This window comes from Metopolophium dirhodum, chromosome 4, assembly GCF_019925205.1.
Source record: "Metopolophium dirhodum isolate CAU chromosome 4, ASM1992520v1, whole genome shotgun sequence".
NCBI classification, from domain to species: domain Eukaryota; kingdom Metazoa; phylum Arthropoda; class Insecta; order Hemiptera; family Aphididae; genus Metopolophium; species Metopolophium dirhodum.
In genome coordinates, this window is record NC_083563.1 from 17,959,269 (window position 1) to 17,981,209 (window position 21,941).

At 33.0% G+C, this 21,941-nt stretch overlaps 1 protein-coding gene across 1 annotated transcript in view; it reads right to left on the reverse strand.

The window, feature by feature from the left end:
- Positions 1-8,434: 8,434 nt before the first annotated feature.
- The window catches only part of LOC132942910 (histone acetyltransferase KAT7), a 112,913-nt gene continuing 99,406 nt past the window's right edge, over positions 8,435-21,941 (reverse strand). Inside the window, exon 12 of the mRNA XM_061011620.1 lies at positions 8,435-10,041. The gene's annotated coding sequence lies outside the window, so the exon portion shown is untranslated. The remainder of the gene's footprint in view (positions 10,042-21,941) is intronic.

A 21,941-nucleotide genomic window follows, 5' to 3' on the forward strand; every position in this document is an offset into this window, starting at 1 on the left:
AATATAATGGGAAAATATAACGAATTTGAATTGGTAAATCTCAAACAACGGGACCTATGGTAGCTTTGGCTTTTAACGTTAAATTATAATTCTCAGTAAAAATTTGCGTTTTCGTATAAAACACTCGTGTCGCTAAGCTCTTCTACTTACTACAGCTTTACGTCTTTAATATCGTTCAATTTACTTTTTCGTAATAAATAATAATACCCATATCGTATGCCAGACTTTGTATGCTGGCAGTACTTACGATAATTATTATTTAACCTCTCGCGGCGTCTCCGTATAATGGTTCTCGTTTAATTGGCGAATCGATATAATACGAGTATTCGCGTGTAAACGTAGTACGGCCACATACAGGGTATTCCAAATTGCGTGTGACAAAAATGGCGGGGGTTGCATTTGGTTCTCGTCGTTTTTATATATTTACAATTTATATATTTTTATATAATAATATTTATACACCTTCACCGGCATATCGTAGTCGTCGGGTATTCCGCGGGTACCGGTCGCGTTGCACGTCCAAACGTAATATTATTACCTATATAATATATTAATATTATTCTGACATATAACGATTTCTGCAGTGTTAAACGTAATAATATCGTACTCTATGATAGTAATGGCCGGGCGTGAAAATCGAAATCTCTGTGGACAACAACTAGTGTATAGACAATGTACGACTGAAATGTTAACGGCCGCCGACTCGAAACGAGCATACGAATCGATCGGATGGTATGTGCAGAGGACGATTGACCTAACCCGTGCACATCACATATACATTATATTATTACTATTGTGTGTGCTCGTCCAATATAATAGTATGGCACTAGAGGCTGGAGCGTATATTGTATTCACACTCGCCCACACACACACACACACATTCGAGTAAGACTGCGATGACCAGTGGCGCATGTTTGCGGAGATAAAACCTCGGCCAACAGTCGTTTACGGTCGAGCGCTTTGTACTGGGCGACGACGTAAAAATAATGTTCTATTATGTAATAATAATATGTACGCGCAAGCCGATCGCAGAGGATCCGGCGGCGGGGGCAGCAAACGCGTCTGCGACGAACCCGCACTGGCCTGCGTATATTATCGCCGTCGACAGAAAATAGGATTCGAAATTTTAATCCATTTGTAGACGTTACGATTAAATCTCGGATCGTATGTGTGGCGAAACTCGTTCGACCGGCAACGCGTCCGGCAAGCCGACCCTTAAATTCGCTATAAATTGACTGCAGTGGCTCGTGCGTACATAATAATAATGCGAACACCAATAAGTACTACGCCATATTATTATTATTATATTAGGTACGATTTGAGATTGGAAAAAAAAGTGTGGGGGGAGGGGATCGGTGTGTGAGACGGTGCCACGCGAATATTATGCGATCATCGCGTCCGAACGAGTATGATAATTATTTTATCAGGTGACATATTATTAACGTGACGTATTTTTTCGTTTTTTTTATCAGTCTATCGGTTATACTGATAGAAGCCGAACAACAATAGCTTAATTGTTAAATAAATAAATAATAACATACAAACTAAAATTAAAGAATGAAGATTCCTCACAATGGAGGTACTTCATCATAAAAATATAAAATATTATATTACTTATATTAGTTGAATTCAATGTATAAATAATATTGCAATTTGGTTCCAATTATGGGTGTTGCAAATTGTTTTATGTTATATTGGGTATTTAATCCCTTCTTCTTTCCTTGAATGGCTTCATTCCTTGTATATACAAAAATGTTCATACAGGAGCTATCTTTGAAAAAAAAATTATAAAGAAAATATTGTTGAACTTATAGCTAACAGTAAACCTGAACTGGGTATAAATAATACAGCGCGGATTTAAGTATTATAGTACAAATAAATTAATAGATTACCTAATAGCATGATAACTATAACTCAAATTTAAAAACTTACAAACTTGAATATTTTTATATTTGCAAAGCAATATTTTTGCAACACCTAAAAATGTTTTGTTGTTGTAAGTGCTACATTTCAAACGCCCCAATATTACGTCACCGAGTCTGTATGTTTAGCCGCCTTTTGAGATATCCAGGAATAGTTGCAGATGAGAGTTAAGATGGTGAGTTATAGTCGGTTAGTGAAGCGGTAATAGGATGGAGCTTTGATAATTCGGTGAAAGTGGGTATTTTTAAATCTGACCTAATGAGTATTATCGGAAACGTAAAATCAGGCTTTTAAGACGATCCGAAGGGCTTTGAATTAGACATTTCAGCTGCACCCCATGAGTTGGCTGCCGTGAGGAATAGGCGTAAGACCAAATGGGTCTTAGAAGTAATTTATACGGCGATATCTTGGTAGGTAGTTTAATATTTGTTGCGGTAAAGATCGGACGATAGTATCGATCGTCGAGTGACCGTGATTTATTATTTGTATGAGGTAATTCAGTAAGTTGTCGATTGATGTTCATCCCAAGGTAGTAGCGTAAAGGTACGTATATTGGGAATTGAGAACATGAAGTTGGGCACACGTGTCAATAGGCGTCAATATAAACTATAGTAATATTATATACTGTAGCCACATGCAAAGCCCTCATACTTGTAAATTCCTAAAAAAAATTGCAGACTCCTATAAAAATATGAACTTTATATATTATTCTTCATGTATATGTATAATATTAATGTTGTACTTAATTTTCTCCGGTAGACCTTTTTAAGTTTTTCGTTTCTATATAATAGCAAAACTTTATGTCAGCGGATCGATTTGATCCCGTTATCTCCGTACAGAATTTAATGTACGTAAATGTAAAAACGTGTGCTCAAAACATAACTATAGTATAATAATCGTGCAAACCAATATTTTAACAGTTTTATATTGAAACCGATGTTATAAACAACAGTTTTCGCGGAACGAGTGTCGACGAACAATATATTGTCAGCGATAAGCATGAGAAAATTTGTGGCATTGCACTGCGGTGTAATAAATTGCTATAAACTCGCACGAATGCACGATCGTCATCTTTTCCAACGACATATTATTTCATGTAACGGGTACACGGACTGTTTTATCTACCAAATATATCGTTAAAAAAAAAATGATTAAACAATTTTTAAGGTATTTTTTTTTCAGAGCTTAGCCAAAAATTGTTTTTCGCGTTTATTTTTCTATACAATATATTATGGTCAGCCTAATTATTATTGTATGACGTCGTAGGTCACCTGCACCGCTGTGGTGGCAGTTTTTACGTATCGCACTGCACCCCACAGATTTAGCCTCTGCTCGTCACAGACGTTTTACGCCGTTTCCCGATACCGCTGCGGTAATCGAAAATTGAAAATTCGCGGTATACGCAACACGACGCGAAACGTTCGACAATGTGCACGTAATGTATCAATTATTTTTATTTTTAAAACAACGTATTGGACTGCACCGTCGTGCGGCGGCCAATCTGCCAAACTATTTGCCACCGTAAGTATATTATTATAATAATATGTATATTACAATACCCGTGTAACGTGCTACACAGGTAACGTTTTCACGAAATCGATTTGTAATAATTTGAATAATAATCTTATTAGGTTAAGTCGTTTGTTGTGTACTGAAAACGGCGCGAATGGAAAATACACGAGATATTCATTATTCACGGCCGCTGCGAGTCGTATCATATTTTACACTCCTCTTCGGGGGGTATTCCCATCGCTACCTCAGTCGTCCCGTCCGTTGTCGCGGCGAGGACGAAATCGATTTTTCGAAACAGAAATGGCGACTATATTCACTCACAATGGGCACGTCGGTGCATAGACTTGACAGCAGTGCGGTGATGACTTTAATGACGGAGAGCGTACTTAAACAGAAACACAGCGCGGTGGTGGTTGCAGGTCGGAAAGCTGGTTATACTCGGAAAGTGGTAAGACCGGGGATGCATGTATATATTATGCATTACTAAAATTCGTTTGTGCGGGGGAGTGTATAGCGACCAGACGGTGTTTCGAACTCGGGTGGGTGTTCATTAAGATTATTATTGTGTAATTGGTTTAACCGGAACGTTTTGAAGGAAAAAAAACCTCGTTCATCATTAAATATAAATCGCATTGAGAGCAGTATGCGAGCTTTACACACTATTCGATAATACGTCCCGGAGACCCGCCAACCAAGCTAGTTGATGATTTAAATCCAATTTGACTTATTTTAATGAAAAAAAGAACTTTGATTTTATACAAATTAAATTACTGATAAAAGTTGTGGGGAAAACATTAAGGTAATTTTGAATGGGTAGACTTTAGGTTATTGAGTTCGCTGAACTACCGCATGATATTATATATAGTCACAATACTAGCGGTTCTCAACCTTTTTATACCCTATAGTACAAGGACGGCCAGTGATAAGAGATATATAGTAACAAATAATATGATTAGCAGGAAAAGGAATAATACTTATAGGTATATATTATTATATTATTAAAAATATTAAGACGTGAGCTCCGGTCAACCGGCAAACCGGGATTTAGCCACCCCTACCCTATAGTACCATAAAATGCAAATGTTGAACATTTTCACATACTATACTGGACAAGTTGACTAAATAATCAGTTGAGCGATGAAAGTGACGTGCTTGTTACACTGAATCTAGGTCAAAACAGCACGTACTATCCAAGGTCAAACAAATATACAGGATTAAAATAACCAATGGATAGGAGAAAATATTCAAATTAAAAAAAAAATTTAACAGCCTGAAAAAATAATAATACATAAACTTGATTTTATAGTACTATTTTATACCTATCTGAGTGTGATTACCGATAATAAAATGATATAAATAAATATAAAAATAATGAAAAAAATTATATAAAATATTTACCTACATAAATTATTTTATTTTATATTTTTCATCATGCAGTTATCGACAAATTAAACGTTTTTTAAATGTGATTCAACAGTGAATAATGTAATTATTATTAATATTCTCTATTTCAGTTCAAAATAAATATTGCTAAATCTGTCTACACTACATTTACACTCAGACTTTCTCCTTGCCCGAAAGTCTATATATAATATAATGTATGGTACCCAAATACCTATTTCATTCAGTCTATAGTATCTATAGGACTAACATTAAATCATAAACTTAGGTGGACCCCTAACGTAATTTAAATTAACACCTACGCTTACCAAACAAATTTTGCAATAACTGTAAATACACGCATATCAACACTACAAAACTAAACTTATTATTTACAAATCCCTAGTTGAAACCACATGGGTAGTAACCTTCAGCTATGGGGTAATGCAAATAAATTCAACATCAATAAAATTCAAATATTACAAAAAAAAGTTAATAAATGCCACACCTTATCTCTCTAATAACACATACATTAAGATCTCAATATGAAATTTGGTCAAGAAGAAGCAAAACTATTTTGGAAACGTTTCCACGGCAATTGAACTACCCACCCGAACCCACTTGTAAAATATCAAACAGTCCTTATACGATTCACGGTAATAACCCCAAGACGTCTTAAACGCAAATTACGTCGTGACCTACTAGATAGTTGACTTAAAAACCAATAATCCCCCCACCCCCACCATAAAAAACCTTAAATCCAAACTAGGTATCAATTTAATAGTTACTGCTATCAATGGTAGCAAGATATAATTGGTAGCAGACTCCCTAAATATTTCTGAATAGATTTATTTTCGAACTGGAGTACCTACTGACATTGTCATTTGTCATACCGTTATTATAATTTATAAACAGTATCTACTAGAGAAGATAATTTGTAATGCATAATATAATAAGTAATATAATATCTACATAATATGTAATATTCCTCTTCGAAACCATTAATTTTAATCACTGTCGTCGGAGCTCCCAACCAGTGGTGGTGGCAAAAGCGGACCATTGCCCGCCCTGAAAATCTCTAATCTTCCAATGAAAATGTCAATGGTATATTTTAATATCTCGAACTCAAATAATAATTATTATTAACAATATTGTTTATTGATCAAAATAAGAAAAATATAACATATTTATGAATTCACAAATACGGTATAATATTATGCGATATTACAAAAGTAGTTACCTTCCAACCCCTTGGTAAAAATTTCATCTGATCTCAGCCAAAAGAGTTACCAATAAGGCAATATGTATCTATGGTGAGCCACAACCATAGTACTATATAATATTTCCTCAGAAACGCCAACACAATATCTTATTACAATTATTAATGGCTGGTATCTATATTATATATATACGTATACTTACATCTATAAATATAATATATACCATCTTTATATATAATAAAAGGCAACGTCCAAACGGATGCGGTTTATTGACATAAAAATTTCTCTACCGATTTTGACGAAAATTTCAGAAACTGTTCTAAGAGATTCCAGAAAGGTTTGGAGGGTAGTTTAAACCCACGTCGAGATGCTGATCAAACTTTTTTTTTATATTTATTATTTATTATACGTACCATAAGTACCTATAAACTATACTGACAATAATAAGAAGGCCGTATTAATACAATTGTCAGCGATGGATTTAAGGGGGGGCTTAGGTGGGGGTACCTCTGCCCCCCATTGGCCTAGAATTTAGGTTAATAAATTGGGCCGTTTTAAATATGTGTCTTAAAATTTCAGTGCTCACCCCCCCCCCAAAAAAAAAAAAATTCTAGATCCACCACTGGGTCAATTGTTCATATTCGGGTTGGAGGTACACCACTACCGATTAGCTTATAAAGTTATTATACTAAGACCAAAATACACCAATCGGTGTATCCAATCTGTATCCAATCGCCACAGGTGGTACGTCCACCCAGGTCAGAATTGTCCACAGAACGTGGTACTGCACTGCACCGACATGCCCGTAAACTATTAGGTTCATCAAATTAAAAATTCACCGAGTTACATCTATTTTTTTAGTTGTTAATTTTTTCCCAGGTGAAGTTGAGTAACACAGCTATTTTGTATAATATATCTATATATTATATCTAATATATATCTTGTATTTCTACATCATGTTTATCGTTATTAAAGTATAAGTTTCATAAAATATATCTATACTCGAGTTAAAATATTTTAACGGACCGTCCTATATACAATATGGCCCCACTTCACAAAAGTGAAAATCCAAAATTGGTACTAGGCATAAAATAAATACTGAAATGTATCCAGGTGAATATTCGTATAAAATGTAATTTCGTTATTAATGTAGTATTATAATAATTTTATTGATGTCGGGGCCAAATATAGTTCGTTCAATAATTGAAACAAAAATTATTTTTGTCGCAATTACATCGCTTGTGACCACTAAAATAATATATGTCGTAACCTAACCTTTCGACACTAATTTTACGGGACGACACGCCAAACAACCGCTGTCCACTGTTATCTGGCTGACCAGTGACCACCCTTAGACCCAACGCCAAGACCATCGTACGTGATGCGATCCTCCTACCTATATAATATTGTAATCGCGTTTTCCACCGGCGTGGTTTTCAGCGTGCACCGTTTGCGCGGTGAGAAGAAACCATATACCGCGAGTGCTGCAAACCGCGGTAGTCGAGTGTGAGTGTTATATTCTAATATTCAGTACAGGTGAGCCGATAAAGCCGAAGTCCTGGAAGTGCGCTCTGTTGGCGTGCCGAGACGCGCACCGGGTGTGCCAGCAAATTGTTCGCCGACCGCCATTGATGTCTCTCACGTGGTATATACAGCAGTCACCTCCTGCACATGAATTAATGTCAAATAATATTATACCTACGTACAACACAATATTATGTGCGCTGTTGAAATACATTTTGGTCACCACTGGACCACCGCTCTACTATACACTTATAGGCGAAGAGCGCGTTTTTGCAGTATAATATAACGTAAGTAGGTGTATCGATTCGGAGGCGGCCGCCGCGGCGGGTAGAAGACTCACGCAGTACGACGAAAGTTGCAGGATTATAGTGCGATATAATATGATCGCGTGTTCGCCCATAATATTATAAATCATAATAATAATAATTATTATTTTGTATTATCATTTCATAGAAATTTCTAAAGTTTACTACCGGGATAAAGTAAAGTCAGCCTGACTTCCAAGAAATCAGTGTTCCACGGGGGCGACCACGACGGAAACTTTATTGTGCAGTCCAAATAGTATAATATATGCTTTTGAATAGAAGCAACACTTACCTACTGTGTCCCTGATTTTTCAGGTCGTAATATTATATGGGACCCACCCCTGCAACTTGTTTGGGGGTCAACAAAAAATAAATGTTTACAATTTTATGAAACACAATTTAATACTATTATAATACCTAATGTGTAAGTACTTCTGAAACCTACACAACTACGCGTGACATAAACTAAAATATCGATGCGTTTAGTTTATTCAATCACTATTGCTTTGCCGGACGATGATTGTTTGCTGAAAATAAATACGATTTTATTTCAAAAAATATATAGATTTATTAATAACAAATCGATAATGTAGGTCATAATATTTAAAAAATTATTTTATGTACAAGTAAAAATTAACAAACAAAATATTTGCAAAAGTAAAATAATAAAACACAGGTAGATGTTAAGAAATAAACATAATTGTACGAATATCTTATTACAGTAATGTCTATACATTTTGTTTGTTAGCTTTTATTCTCATAAGCTTATGGGAATAAAATTATGTTCGGTTTGCAGCGAGGAATTTCTCGTTTTACACTCAAGTAATTCGACAAGCGTGAACCATTTCTTATACTTATAAATAATATATACATTTTGTCGGTTTTAATAACCATTGTATTTGACCCTTAAAAAAGTAAACAGATTTAAATAATAATAATAATAATAATAATAATAATAATAATAATAATAATAAAAAACCCCATTTACTTATCACTAATTGTTCTAAATATAAGTAAATAACAAAAAAAAAAAAAAGAGAGAGATGAATATTATAATAACATATAGTAATTATAGTCAATGATATTAAAAGTAAAAAAAAAATGCACTTCTGAGCTGGGACCAAACGATTTGAACAAAATATTTCTCTACACCGTGTTCACGGGTAGTACTTATGTACACGATACAGTGGTGGTGAAAATGGCATTGGGGGTGGGGGGGTGGTTGAGGGTAAACCATTATACTTACTAGGGCTGCGGTCGAAATGTAGATGGACACAGTTACAATAATATCACGCGGTATAGGTATAGGGTACCTTATAATATATTATATATTTTACGTATATTATGCGCGTGTGTATGTAATCGTACGAGTTTTAAGGGCTTAGCGAAAACACTGCGCAGGGGTGGACGTATACCGTACCCCTAACTATATTATTATTACGGTATTGTGTATAGGTGTGGGTGGAGCGTGTACGAGTCGGCGTATAATATTATAATATGTAAATCGACACGTTTGTAATAGGTGCGCACAGTGTAATATTATGCTGCTACCGTATGCGATTTAAAAACGGAAAAAAACAAAAGACCTTAGTTTTTTATTATCGGGACGATGAAAAAAAAAAAAAAAAACAACCAAAATCCTAATCGATTAATGAGACCAGGGAGAAACATAACGTCGGATTATGAACGGCGCGCACTTTTCGATGGCGAGCAGAAAGGTGGAACGTCGCCCCGAGAACGAAGTAGATTATTATTAATACAAAATAAATGCATTCTCGTTTAGCTCCCACCGTCGTCGTCGTTCCGTATACGAGCCCCGACCAATTGGGGCGACATCCGCCGCTTTTCTTGCTCGGTCGTTATCACATTTTGTAATTGTGAAAAACGCGTGCTATTTTATCGCACGTTAACAGCCCCGGTCGAGGGGACGCGCTTATTGGGTTCGATGCCAATAACGACGATATCGGCTTAACTATTCATTGTGACACCGCTACATCTTCCTTCGGAAATAGGTAAAATAATAATAACAAAATTAAGAGGAGTTCAAATTGATTTTTCCGCCCGGAAAACCTAATTGCCTCTCCGAACGTCGACGAACCAATTGGTTTGCTACCGGATCAATCGCTTGTTTCCGGGAACAATACTGGAACGCGGCGGCGAGTGTTTAAGCGTTGTTTCTGGAAAAATAAGAAAATAAAAATATTACTATATATACATATATTTTACACTTATAAATACATCCACATGAGTACATACAAAATATAATTAATATATACACCAGGATTATGTCAAGCGGACATTTTAATGTAGGATAAGTTTAGGGATACCTACGTAATAGGGTCTTTATTTTTTTTTGCTAAATAAAAACTTGTTAACTGATTTTTCGTTCATCATAAATTAACGATTAACAACATAAAGCCACATGGCGTCTATAAAATCATATGGATACGATTATTTATTGTTTTTATTAGCACGGAATATAATTTGTCAAATTGATAACTATAAGTATACTTAGTACCTACCTATAACCTATTACACGTACAAATACAGAGAAACGTCAATAGTATAGGTATAGGTACCACATAATATGACGAACTCTGTGTTCGATAAAAAAACATCGGATGCCAAATCCACAATAAAACATATTAGAAAGTCTTAAGATTCATCATGCACAGTTCGTACGAGTACAGGCTATGCAAATTGTGTTAAAAACGTTTGGTAAATAAATACGCGTTTTACCGGTATCCTTTAGAAATCTTTTAATGTACCGACAATTTAGTGGGTTCAAGCACACGCTCGTTTGAACAAAGTCACCACAGTCACCATGATTTTGTTAATGGCTAATTTGAGTGCGCCCAGTTTGTCGCTGCAGTTCACAGGTTTGGACTATCTTTAAACCTCGGCCAAGAGAAAATAATTTCTAGCGACTTCAATAAAACACCATGGGCAGGAAAGCTAAATATTTATTAACTTAACATTTATACTAACATTGTATCTTTGTACCTAATTCCAAAAACGATTTATAACGATTTACAGCCAACCTATATAGTTCATAGCACCATTCAGCATCGGAACTTAGGAGTTTTTTCATTATCTCCGTAGACAAGACCTTTGTTCTAAACATAACTACATTGCTATATATATATGTATATACATGACACATCAGAAATTGGTAAATGGAAAGGGAAAATAATAAATAAAATAATTTGATTTTAATTTACGTGGGCCGGAAAAAGGTCGCTTTGGTCGTAAAACTTTTGACCGCAATATCGTAATAATAATAATCATATATTCGACAATATAATATGGATTTCACATCATAGACAAAAATAGGACAGTAAAAATAATAAATAAGATCAGAACAGAACCACATCCGACAAACAGAATAATAATTCATGATAAATAATAATAATAATAATAATAATAATAATACATAATCAAAAGAAGACATATTATATTATATTGGCCTAAGCACTATAATATTAACAAGGAGTGTGTATTTTTATAGTTACCTATGCTATATGTGTTTCTGTGCAGGGATTCGTCTATAGTGGGTGATAGACAAATTGGTAAAATTATAAATAAAAACATTCATTGTTCAGTGAAAATTGTAAAAAACACCAAAAGTAAGTGTGTTATCAACGACCGTTGGAACAAAAGACAAAGACAATAACTTTCATTGTGACAATACAAATTTTAATTAGGTAATAAATTAGGCCGAGGAAAAATTAGCCGATAAGTCGATACGGATTTTTATTAATCATTACTCATTAGTGTAGTTATGCAATCGGCACGGCGATTACAGACCACGGAGAGATAATGTCGTAATCGTCATCGACTTTCGGCGGTTGCGTTCTTATTACCTATACATATTATGTATTATAATTTAATTTAAAATCGCACTTATACGTTTTTTAGAGGTTCTACATTTTTAAGGTAAATTTGAATATTTTTAGATTTATTTATATATCTTAAATAAATAAAGTTTACACGTATAATAATCATTTTTTAAATAGTACTTAGGTGTAGTTTAGCAGTTAATTAAATATATAATTTAATACCTAGGTAATAATTTGAATTACTTAAAATTAAATAAAACGGTGAATTAAATGATTAAGTAGTATTATCAAAGCTGCATGAGTTAAAACAATCTGTTCCCTCACGTTATGATATTTTTTTACTTTCATTACATTCATTGAATTGGTCAGGAATATTTGAAAATATGGAATACCTTTTTTACAACAGATATACAGTGTAATGCACTGCAGTGGTATCAAAATCAAATTATTTACGGGTTATATAAGTAAAAAGTTCGCGAGAAAAAAGTCTTTTTTTCTCGTATTAATACCTACTAAATCCTGAATAACAAAATTAATTTTTTATTTTTATTTATTTTTATTTGAAAATGTTTGAAGAAATAAATGTTTATTCCTGGGCACACTAAAAGGGTTCGCGGGACATTAGTTTGAGACCAATGAAATACATGAGAAGTTTACATTAAGAGGTCACAATTCCCAAAATGTCTTCCTACACGAAAATGTACTTTTACAAAATGCCCTTTTTCACTAGTATTGTTAGTATTTCAGGAAAATTATTATCAGCACAATCACCAACGAAAAAATTCCTGTGTGTACTAGCTAATGTATATTATTTAATAGTTTGCAGATGCCTGCTAATAACATGCATTTAAGTAGGTTTATAATAGTTAAAAGAATTTTTAAATAAAAATTAAATCAAAAAACCAGAGTCAAACGTCAACTATCTGTGTCTGACATATTATAATTTATAATTTTTAAAAAAATTAAATGAAAAATATCAAACAGAGTAAAAATATTAAAATGTCTAACATAATATTATACATAACAGTTTTGTTTCTTTGACGTATCGTATATTCGTAAGCGGGTTGACCTCACGTATATCGTATATAGAGTTGACTTTTAAAACCAAAATATACAATAAAGGTTCATGCTTTTAAACCAAACATACCCGGGTGGCAGTTACCATAGTGAAAATGATCTATTAAAAAGTGACGGATCGATAGTTTTAAACTAACCGCCGCGCCGTGTGCGTCTGTAGTGTTCGACTCAGATTCCTATTGTGGGCTAAGACATTGAATGACACATTATAGCATGTTGTTTTCGATCAATAGTCAATGGTGTACGTATGAAGTAGACGGTAGTATAGGTATTATTAAGGTAGATTTATAATAGTTTTTAATCGGAATTGATTATAAATAAAAAATACATTTGGAACTAATAATTTTTAGATGTCATCTAAATAAAAATGATACGAAAACTTTCGTCGACGTTCTTGAAAATAAAAAACCCATCCCAATAGAATCCGATGATCTTTTTTTACATAATATAAAAGGAGACGGTCCCAAGTTTCGAAAATCTTTCCTATTACCGACACTACAGCAAATATTTATGCGTATGATATTATGTACGACCGTCTGAAACTAACGTTTTCGTCGTTATGTCAGCTTATACTTACGACAGTATAAGCGAATTAAAAACTCGAATAGAATAAAATACCGAGACGACTATAATAAGTAACCCATTTGCTCTTAAATTATCCTAATAAAGAATACGGTGTTGATTGACGTGACCTCTGTTTCGGCCGGATACACGTTGAAGAATAAAAAATATGTGCTTGGTCACGATGATCACCGCTAAGATGTAATATGCGACAATATGTCCATAATAATTATTTGAATACGTAGTTTGCTCATAAAATATATACAACATAATATTTTATAATCATAGTTACATTATATATTATTTATGTTATAATCATATATATAACATTATATAATAATCCCTGCCAATGAAAACGAAGTACATATTGTACGAACTAGGTCATTACTGCCATTTTTTGTTGTATTGTTCTTAGAATACAATTTAAGTTTTAATGTATATTTCAATTTAAAATACAGAATATATTATACTGTAAGAAATAAAATAAAATTTATATACAAAATATGTACAATCCTAAAACATATTTGGATTAATTGTACATTTTACAAACTTTTAATAACCAATTTAGTGATTATTGTGCATAAAGAAAGATTTGAGGTAGGGTAGTTATTATCATTGAATTATCGAATTGAATAAAAATGTGTAGATAGTCGCAGGGTGCACCCAAAAGTTACTTAGTGCACTAATTACCTAAAGATGTCTATAGACATTTTTTTAAAAAAAGGAGAGGGGTCTAACAAATTGTCCATTATACGTTAATTATACTTATGTCCCATTACTGTAAATAGGTATTACATTGTAATAATAAATTAAACTAACAAACTTGTTAAAAACTTAAATAGTTAAGAAATTAAAACTTTAAGTATTGTAACATAATATAGTACTTAATGCAAACTTAACAAAAAGAGTTTTTTTACCTACAGTGAATTGATATTACAATTAAAAAAACTCTATAATGACTAACAATTATATTTTACTAGGTAGGTACTTAAGTCCAAACTCGTTTATTTTTTCCCTCTATCAGCAGAGAATTATGAAGTTTAACATACTATATTTTGAACCATTTATAGATGTCTATCATAAATAGTATTTCTCGTCTAATTGTATACTTTATGTACAGTACAAAAATGTCTTTCTGTAGTAGAAACCACAAAGAGTTACTGGAAGAGCTAAAGCTAAAGTTAAATCGGTGTTGGAAAAATAAATGTTTCTCATAACCATATCTACTAAGCACGCATATCCCAATTTCATCCTTTAATAATAAATTTAATCAAATTATGATTTTTGAAAATATACCTACTCACAGACTTCATTTTAAAATTCTTGAGATATTTTATACTAACCTATACCCCACAAAGTTAAATAGCTCAAAAACTACTCATACGGATTTGATTCTGTTACGTCAAAATGTTCAGAAAAATTATCTTTTAAATAATATACAGTAGAAAAAGAGTGGGGAGGTTTTTAATTTAAAAAAATCCAGAAAATTGTATCAACATAGGACACTTCTTAAGTAGTAAGTATACAAAATCTCAAGAATTAAAAAATGGTAATTAAATATATTTAAAAATTCCAAAAGATCTAATTTTAAAGAAGAAAAAATAGGAGGTGAGGATTCTCGGTACATCACATTGTATATATTGCACGAAGGCACCAAGGTTAGCTTCAATTTCATACCTAGTAAATGTCTGTAGATTTGGTGTTAATCCATCGTAAACAAATCCTATGTACAATATAAATTATAATATTGTGTTCGTTTACAACATCAACGCCAATCCTACATGACGTATCTGTTTTCAGGACGAGTGCCGATTTACCTCGTAGGGCTTTAACATCGCTCGTCCCTCCACTATTATTAACCGTAAGGTAATACATTTTGTAACAACCAATCGTGTCTGTACTTAAATCAACTTGCGCGTTAATAAATACATGCTCATACCTTTATGGCATATCTGCAACGATCATTAACAGTTAAAGTCATTGTATAATAAAAAAAAATTTGAATTTATTAGGACATTAGTCCATATTATAGCCGATGTGCTTTGAGTCTTAATCGATTGTTTTGACATAACGATACAACCACCGGCGTATTATTAAATATATATTATTAAATTATGTACAACGGTGTCTGTAGACGTAGAACTGAAACAGGGCCAACTGGAGGGCGAAACGAATGGGACAAATGCAGCTGTGCCCCGAGCCAAACGAGTAGTTTCGATGTTAAGGAGACATTTTTAATTCGTTTTATTCTAAATTTTAACCGATCACTAACGAGATAAAAAACATTCATTCTAAATAAATAAAATATTACATCTATTCGTTCAATGAGAAAGTTATTTAACATTTATAATTATTAACAGGTCGGAACAAAAAATTCAATATTCAAATTTAATTAAACACTAGACGCCAATTATAGCAAACGTTGACCTGCAGTATATATTATATTATACTATTATTGCATATGTACATTTTTTATATTCACAATATGGAATGTTATTTTTAAATCGCAGACACCGATTATACAATATACGTTGAAACAAATTATAATTAATAACTGAGATTGTCATTAATATTCATACAATTTACGAATAATATTATATATAGATAGTATCTATAATATTAATATCTCTGCAGATTTTTGGCTGAATCTGTGCATGGCTCAATGATAATTATGCTGCAAACGATAAGGGCTTATCCACCTTTATATAATTATTTTAAATGAGGCAAAGAATCAAATATTAATTTTAGTGAAAATATGCATTAAATATTTATAAATAAATAAATTATTTACAAATTAAGAACATCGTCAGTCAAAGGAATACTATTTATTCAAGGCTCGTATTTAATGGAGATTTTCTTTTGTGGTAGTTCAACTACTCGAGATTTAACATAATTAGATTTTATTTAATAATAGGTAATACGCGTTTAATATTGAAGATCAGTTCAAAATATAAAATATCTAACCCATAAAATTCTACAGGCAAAGAAAACATTATGTGTTTATTTTAAATTAATTAAATTTTTTTTTTACATGATTTTGTTTATATAAAAGTTCAAATACGGTGTACTTATCGTTTATACGAAATGGTTTAATGTTATAGGTAAAGAAAACATATTTGTGTATGCTTCAATACGATAAAGAAAATTACCAGGACTGACTGAAATAATGAAATATCTAAACTTGAAAAGAAACACAAATTAAATTAAATGAATGATTCACATCAAGAAATTACAGAAAAAAAAATGTTGTCAAGTGAATTGAATTAGGATATTTATAAATATGATATAAAATGAATAGTTTCCTTAATTTGCATGCTCTGATTTGTATACATAACATGTTCTCATAAAAATTATATGTCTATAGGTACATTTTATGTTTTGTTTCAAGGTAGTTTTCGTTTTGAATGACATTAATGTTCACTTTTAGTTATTTGAAACACAAAACGATTGTTTATGATTATATTTAAAATAATAAAGGTATAGTATTCATAAATTAAAAATAATAAATATACTACAAAAATAACATCATAAACTAACAGTAAAGTTCAATGTTTTTCAAATATCAAATGTTTCTAAACAAAGCACACGGACATGACGTTAAAGTGTATAAATATTATATAACACTGGCCGCATAACCCGACTTCACCCTGACAAAAAAATCAACAAACATAAAATACGGCACTATTATCACAGTGTATCTCGGGTTCAGTGTACCTACCTCAGTTCACGGAAAAATCAGCATCGATCGAGATGAGTAATTCGCCTTTGGCGGATTGGATATAGCGCTGGTATATTTTCGAACGTGGCTAAAACTATACTCTCTAAACTTTCCTGATATTTTTAAGAACAATATCGAAAACTTTCGTCAAAATCGGTCGAGTCATTTTTGAGTTTATATAACCTATACAGACATATATATAATCATTGTCTTTTTTTTTATACATTCGAACAACGGACAATAAATGAAATATTATTTTCTTTCATTTAAAAAAATCCCATAGCAATGCATGGGTCGGATAGTCCATACCAATTATTTTTTTTAAAATTGTATACCTGTAACCAATGGCAACCCTAAAAATAACTCGATTTTCGAACGCCAAAACGATATTCGTGTGTGAGCCACCCTATGACAGGGGTCGAAGTAGAAGCTTAAACACCCACAGAGTCTCAAGGAATCTATTGATATAACTTTTTATTAAAATCGGTCCAGTAGTTTCAGAGATTAGCCGCTAGTAAAAAACTCATTTCAATTTTTTTTTTCATAAACATATTACATAGGTAGGTAATATATATATATATTAAAATTCAATATTCAATTAAAACCAAACTAATACGTTGTTTGACGAAGAATGTTTTACATTTGCTGACAGTAGCGCACCTACAAAGACTATAAATTCATAATTTTGTTTTTAATATTAAACGGAAATGGTAACGGGTTAAAGGTAGTTACGTATATAATGTAACAAAGTTCAAAAAACAATTGTCTTATGAAATGAAGTATAAATTTTATGAGATAAAAAGTATAATGCACTTTTTTCAAATAATAGGTGTGCCTTCAGGCTGGCCTTATAATTTAATTAATATAAATTTAAGAGACGATAAAAATAAAACCCAAGAATATAAAACTTTAATGTCAATACGAACGGATTGTTGACAACAGAGCCTGGCAAAAGTTTGAGCTCACTCGGTTGCGGACCTATGTGTATATCGCAATTACACCTCTCCTTAGCCAAGGCGATTGGTTTAAATGTATTTATTTCTATAGATCTAATAAAAAACGACAGTAATTTAAATGTAGAGAGTATTACTAACAGATTTGTTGAAACAAAACAATCTTACATATTTTTGTTTGATTATTAACGTTTAAAGGATTCCGTTTATATTTTTCATCAAAAATTAGGGGATTTGTACAAATCATTTATGATTCATGATTCCGGTAATATAAATTCACCAACTTGGCAAGTGCACTTCTGCTCAGTTAAAAGTCATGTTGTACCTGGTATAATATACGCGTTTTTTAATTTTTATAATTAGGTATAATTATGCGCATCGTACTCATCGTTTTCAGGTTCTTTTGCACAATAAACATACATACCGAAATAATAATTACGCTCGTCACGTTATTTCAGCCGAGTCTCAATGATACTCAATCGGAAAAAAAATTATTAGAATTTTTTTTTCCTTGGACGACGGCCATGTTGCCGCAATATATTGTTTAGTATTTATAAGTTATATTCTATGCATAGTATAATACCTATGGGTAAACGCGTTTCAGAGTTTTTGATAAATTCGCACGCAAATATACGCACATCAAACGAGTGTAATCAATTTTCGTGCAGGTGGCCCGGGTATATAATATTATTATATAAAAGGATTCGGATCGACTAACTAACCGAGTACAACGGACCGATGATTAAAATAAAGGAATATAATGTGGCGCACAATCCGTATTAAAAACCGTATCCGTCTATAGGTGCGAATGATAAAAATATATATTATTATATATACGTGTAGTAGGTATATACCACTACTACCACCGATATACCAACCTATTATACCATATAACAGAAGTGCCCATACACCGTCGCACGGTAGCACACTGTATACCCCCCGTCACTATATAGGTGTAATATAATATTATGTGCATGTGCATTGTGCACGCGACTGTAGCGAAGACGACGACGACGATGACGACGATATCAATCGCAGAGACTCGTCATCGTCTCTCTTTTATATTGCGAATTGCGACGAGCTAATCAAATGTTTAATGCCTGCGCGACGACGACGGCGGTCTCCCTTATACATAATCAAAGGACACGACAGAAAGGAGCTGCGGTATAATAGTATTATATATGTGTGTGTATGGCAATCAGTTATATGGATATATATATATATAAATTAATATTTTACAGTCTAATATAATATAATGTATACATCTATAAGACTATAATAATAATATGTACTATTGTACTATCTATATACCATATATATTCTGACGTATAAATGTGTACACGCACGACCGCACTCGACGGTCGACGCGAAACGAATGTGTGTTTTGCTGGTATAAACCGTGTATCGGATGCGCGAGTGTAGGTCGAAAGAGCAAATAAACGTTTCTCATATTATATAAATAATAATATTATGTACCTATATATAATATTATATACATATAAAAGTACTGCTTCTGCCTTATATATACATAAGTATATAATACGGTACGAATAGTGTACGAACTATGTATATACAAGAAATATGTGAGACAAAAATCGTTATTGTATATACATCACTTGGATACGATATTGTTACGATTATATGGCTTACCGACATTGACGCAATAAATATATTATGTCGCACACTCGCTCACCTGCGATCGTTGACATCGAGTTAATTATTATACCCTGTTAACCTGACTGTAGCCGTATGAGTTAGAGTTTCGATTTATATAATTTATAATTCGTATTAGGTAATTATATAGCATTGGACCCTTGCGACCGCTTTTGAGATAACAATAATAATAATATCATAATAACAATATTCCTCTCTTTTAAGTGTATTCGCGACTACAACGCGTGTGTTACTTATTAATTATAATAATATTATAAGACCGACGGAATAGAAGATCTAAATATTATGTATGCACTCAAGGTTGTATAAACCATCTAGAAGATTATTCGAGGGACTTGTAATATACGATGCGATGGAAAAGTCACACTTTTGGCAACACAACGTGCACGATTCTTTCACCTGATTTATTTATTTTTGTTTAATAATTAATTTTTAATCCACAACGAATTGTATGAATTTAACGGAGTTCAACGAAGTCCTTAATTTGTTTAGTACATCCGAAAAACCAATCTTTTTTTGGACATGACAGGTCACGGGACCACAGCCAAAGATGATATTCTTACTCCCTTGAAAGGTCATTGAGTCCCATTACTGCAACATAAACCGGCTTCTATCTATCCCTATTCTGTGCTAATGTTTCCATCTCGTATTCCAATCTCTGCTAAATTATTTTAAAATTTGTCTATCGACCAAGGTGTTCCCATGAGTTTCTCGTTTATATATTACCATATATATTTGGTCTTTGATTCGATTATCTATAGTCCGATGTCTTTAATATTTATTATTAGTTACTTCGTGCCATTTTTTTTACTTCTTGACTATCTGACCCTAGTATGATTACATTGTATGCGTTCGCAAGTATTTCGTATAGTCAAACGATATTGTCATGACATTTATGCTGGGTAGGTCTGCGGTGAATAATGTCCGCCTCTACAAACATAATATGTTTGATTGCGCGATGTTTTCCATACAGTTTTTATGCAGAGGGTATCCTTGGCTCGATAGTTATACTATACGAGTGTGTATGATGGAAACAGTGTCGATTCTTTGTCTGCAGGTAAGAATGACTGTGTCTCTCGTCTTTACTCTCATATCTCAGCTCATTGGCACCTAGTTGAAGGTGCCCTGTACCGCACGCGTTTCAATTCATCTCGATACTCGGAACGCCAGCAGAGATGCTTGCACACAATATCCGAATGAATAATAATCAAAGTATATAGGAACCAGAGCGCGTGCACCGTCGTTTGGTGCTCGTACGTGCAGTAAGTGTTATTATTTTATTTAATATTATTTTGTGCACGACAGACTGCTGTAGGGTTGAGTACGATTTAAGGATTTTTTTTCAAAACACTGTCGTAGGCCTTTTAATAATCTGTATCAGCGGTCGAGTCAGGCGTGCGTGGTCATATTAAAACACGCGTTTCGGGACGAGAGCCGCGTAACTCAATCGGCCGCGGCGGCTAAATAGTTTACAGTTCGCCGAACGCGTGCACGGTTATGAATATCTGTGCCAGGGAGTACGGGGTTTTAATAATTATGGCGGCCACGGCGGATATACAGGGAAGTTTTTCCTATGGTGTCGTTTGCAGCCGAACACGAGATGCACGACGGAACGGAAAACGCGCGCGGTTACACCCGGAGCATGGAAAAGCGGTATGCCGATTAAAAAAAAAGTATACCCAAACGACGGATAATGTGATTTATATAATACTATAATATATAGTTATTGTGTTATCATATAATAGCTATATTATACGACTCCGCCCGAGAGATTAATATAATTTTTTTTTTTCCGGATATTACCCGTGACAAACATATTAATTTCAGTTGTACTATAATATTATACTCACACATACTTTATTGTCAGTCACAACCGCGGTGGTGTTGCCAGTGAGCTAATTTAAACATGTGTGTTTATGCGTGAATATACTTCAGGGTATTTCGTCCGGCATGCTCACCCCCCCCCCCCTCCCCAATTTTATCCTATAATAATGCATATATTCAAATTCTGATTTTTAGAATTTTTTGGGTATAAGTATACTCAAAAACCATAATTTTTAAAACATTTATTTCATACTAATATGATGTGTAAGGAGTGTCCTACAAAGTTTTTTTTTAATGAAACCCCCACTTTTTTTAAAAATTGTTAAACAGACGATTTTTTTTTAATTGTTGATGTACATCGAAATCAAAATTCAGACGAGTAATTCAAAATAATGTATATTTATATTATACATAAATATATACTTCAACAC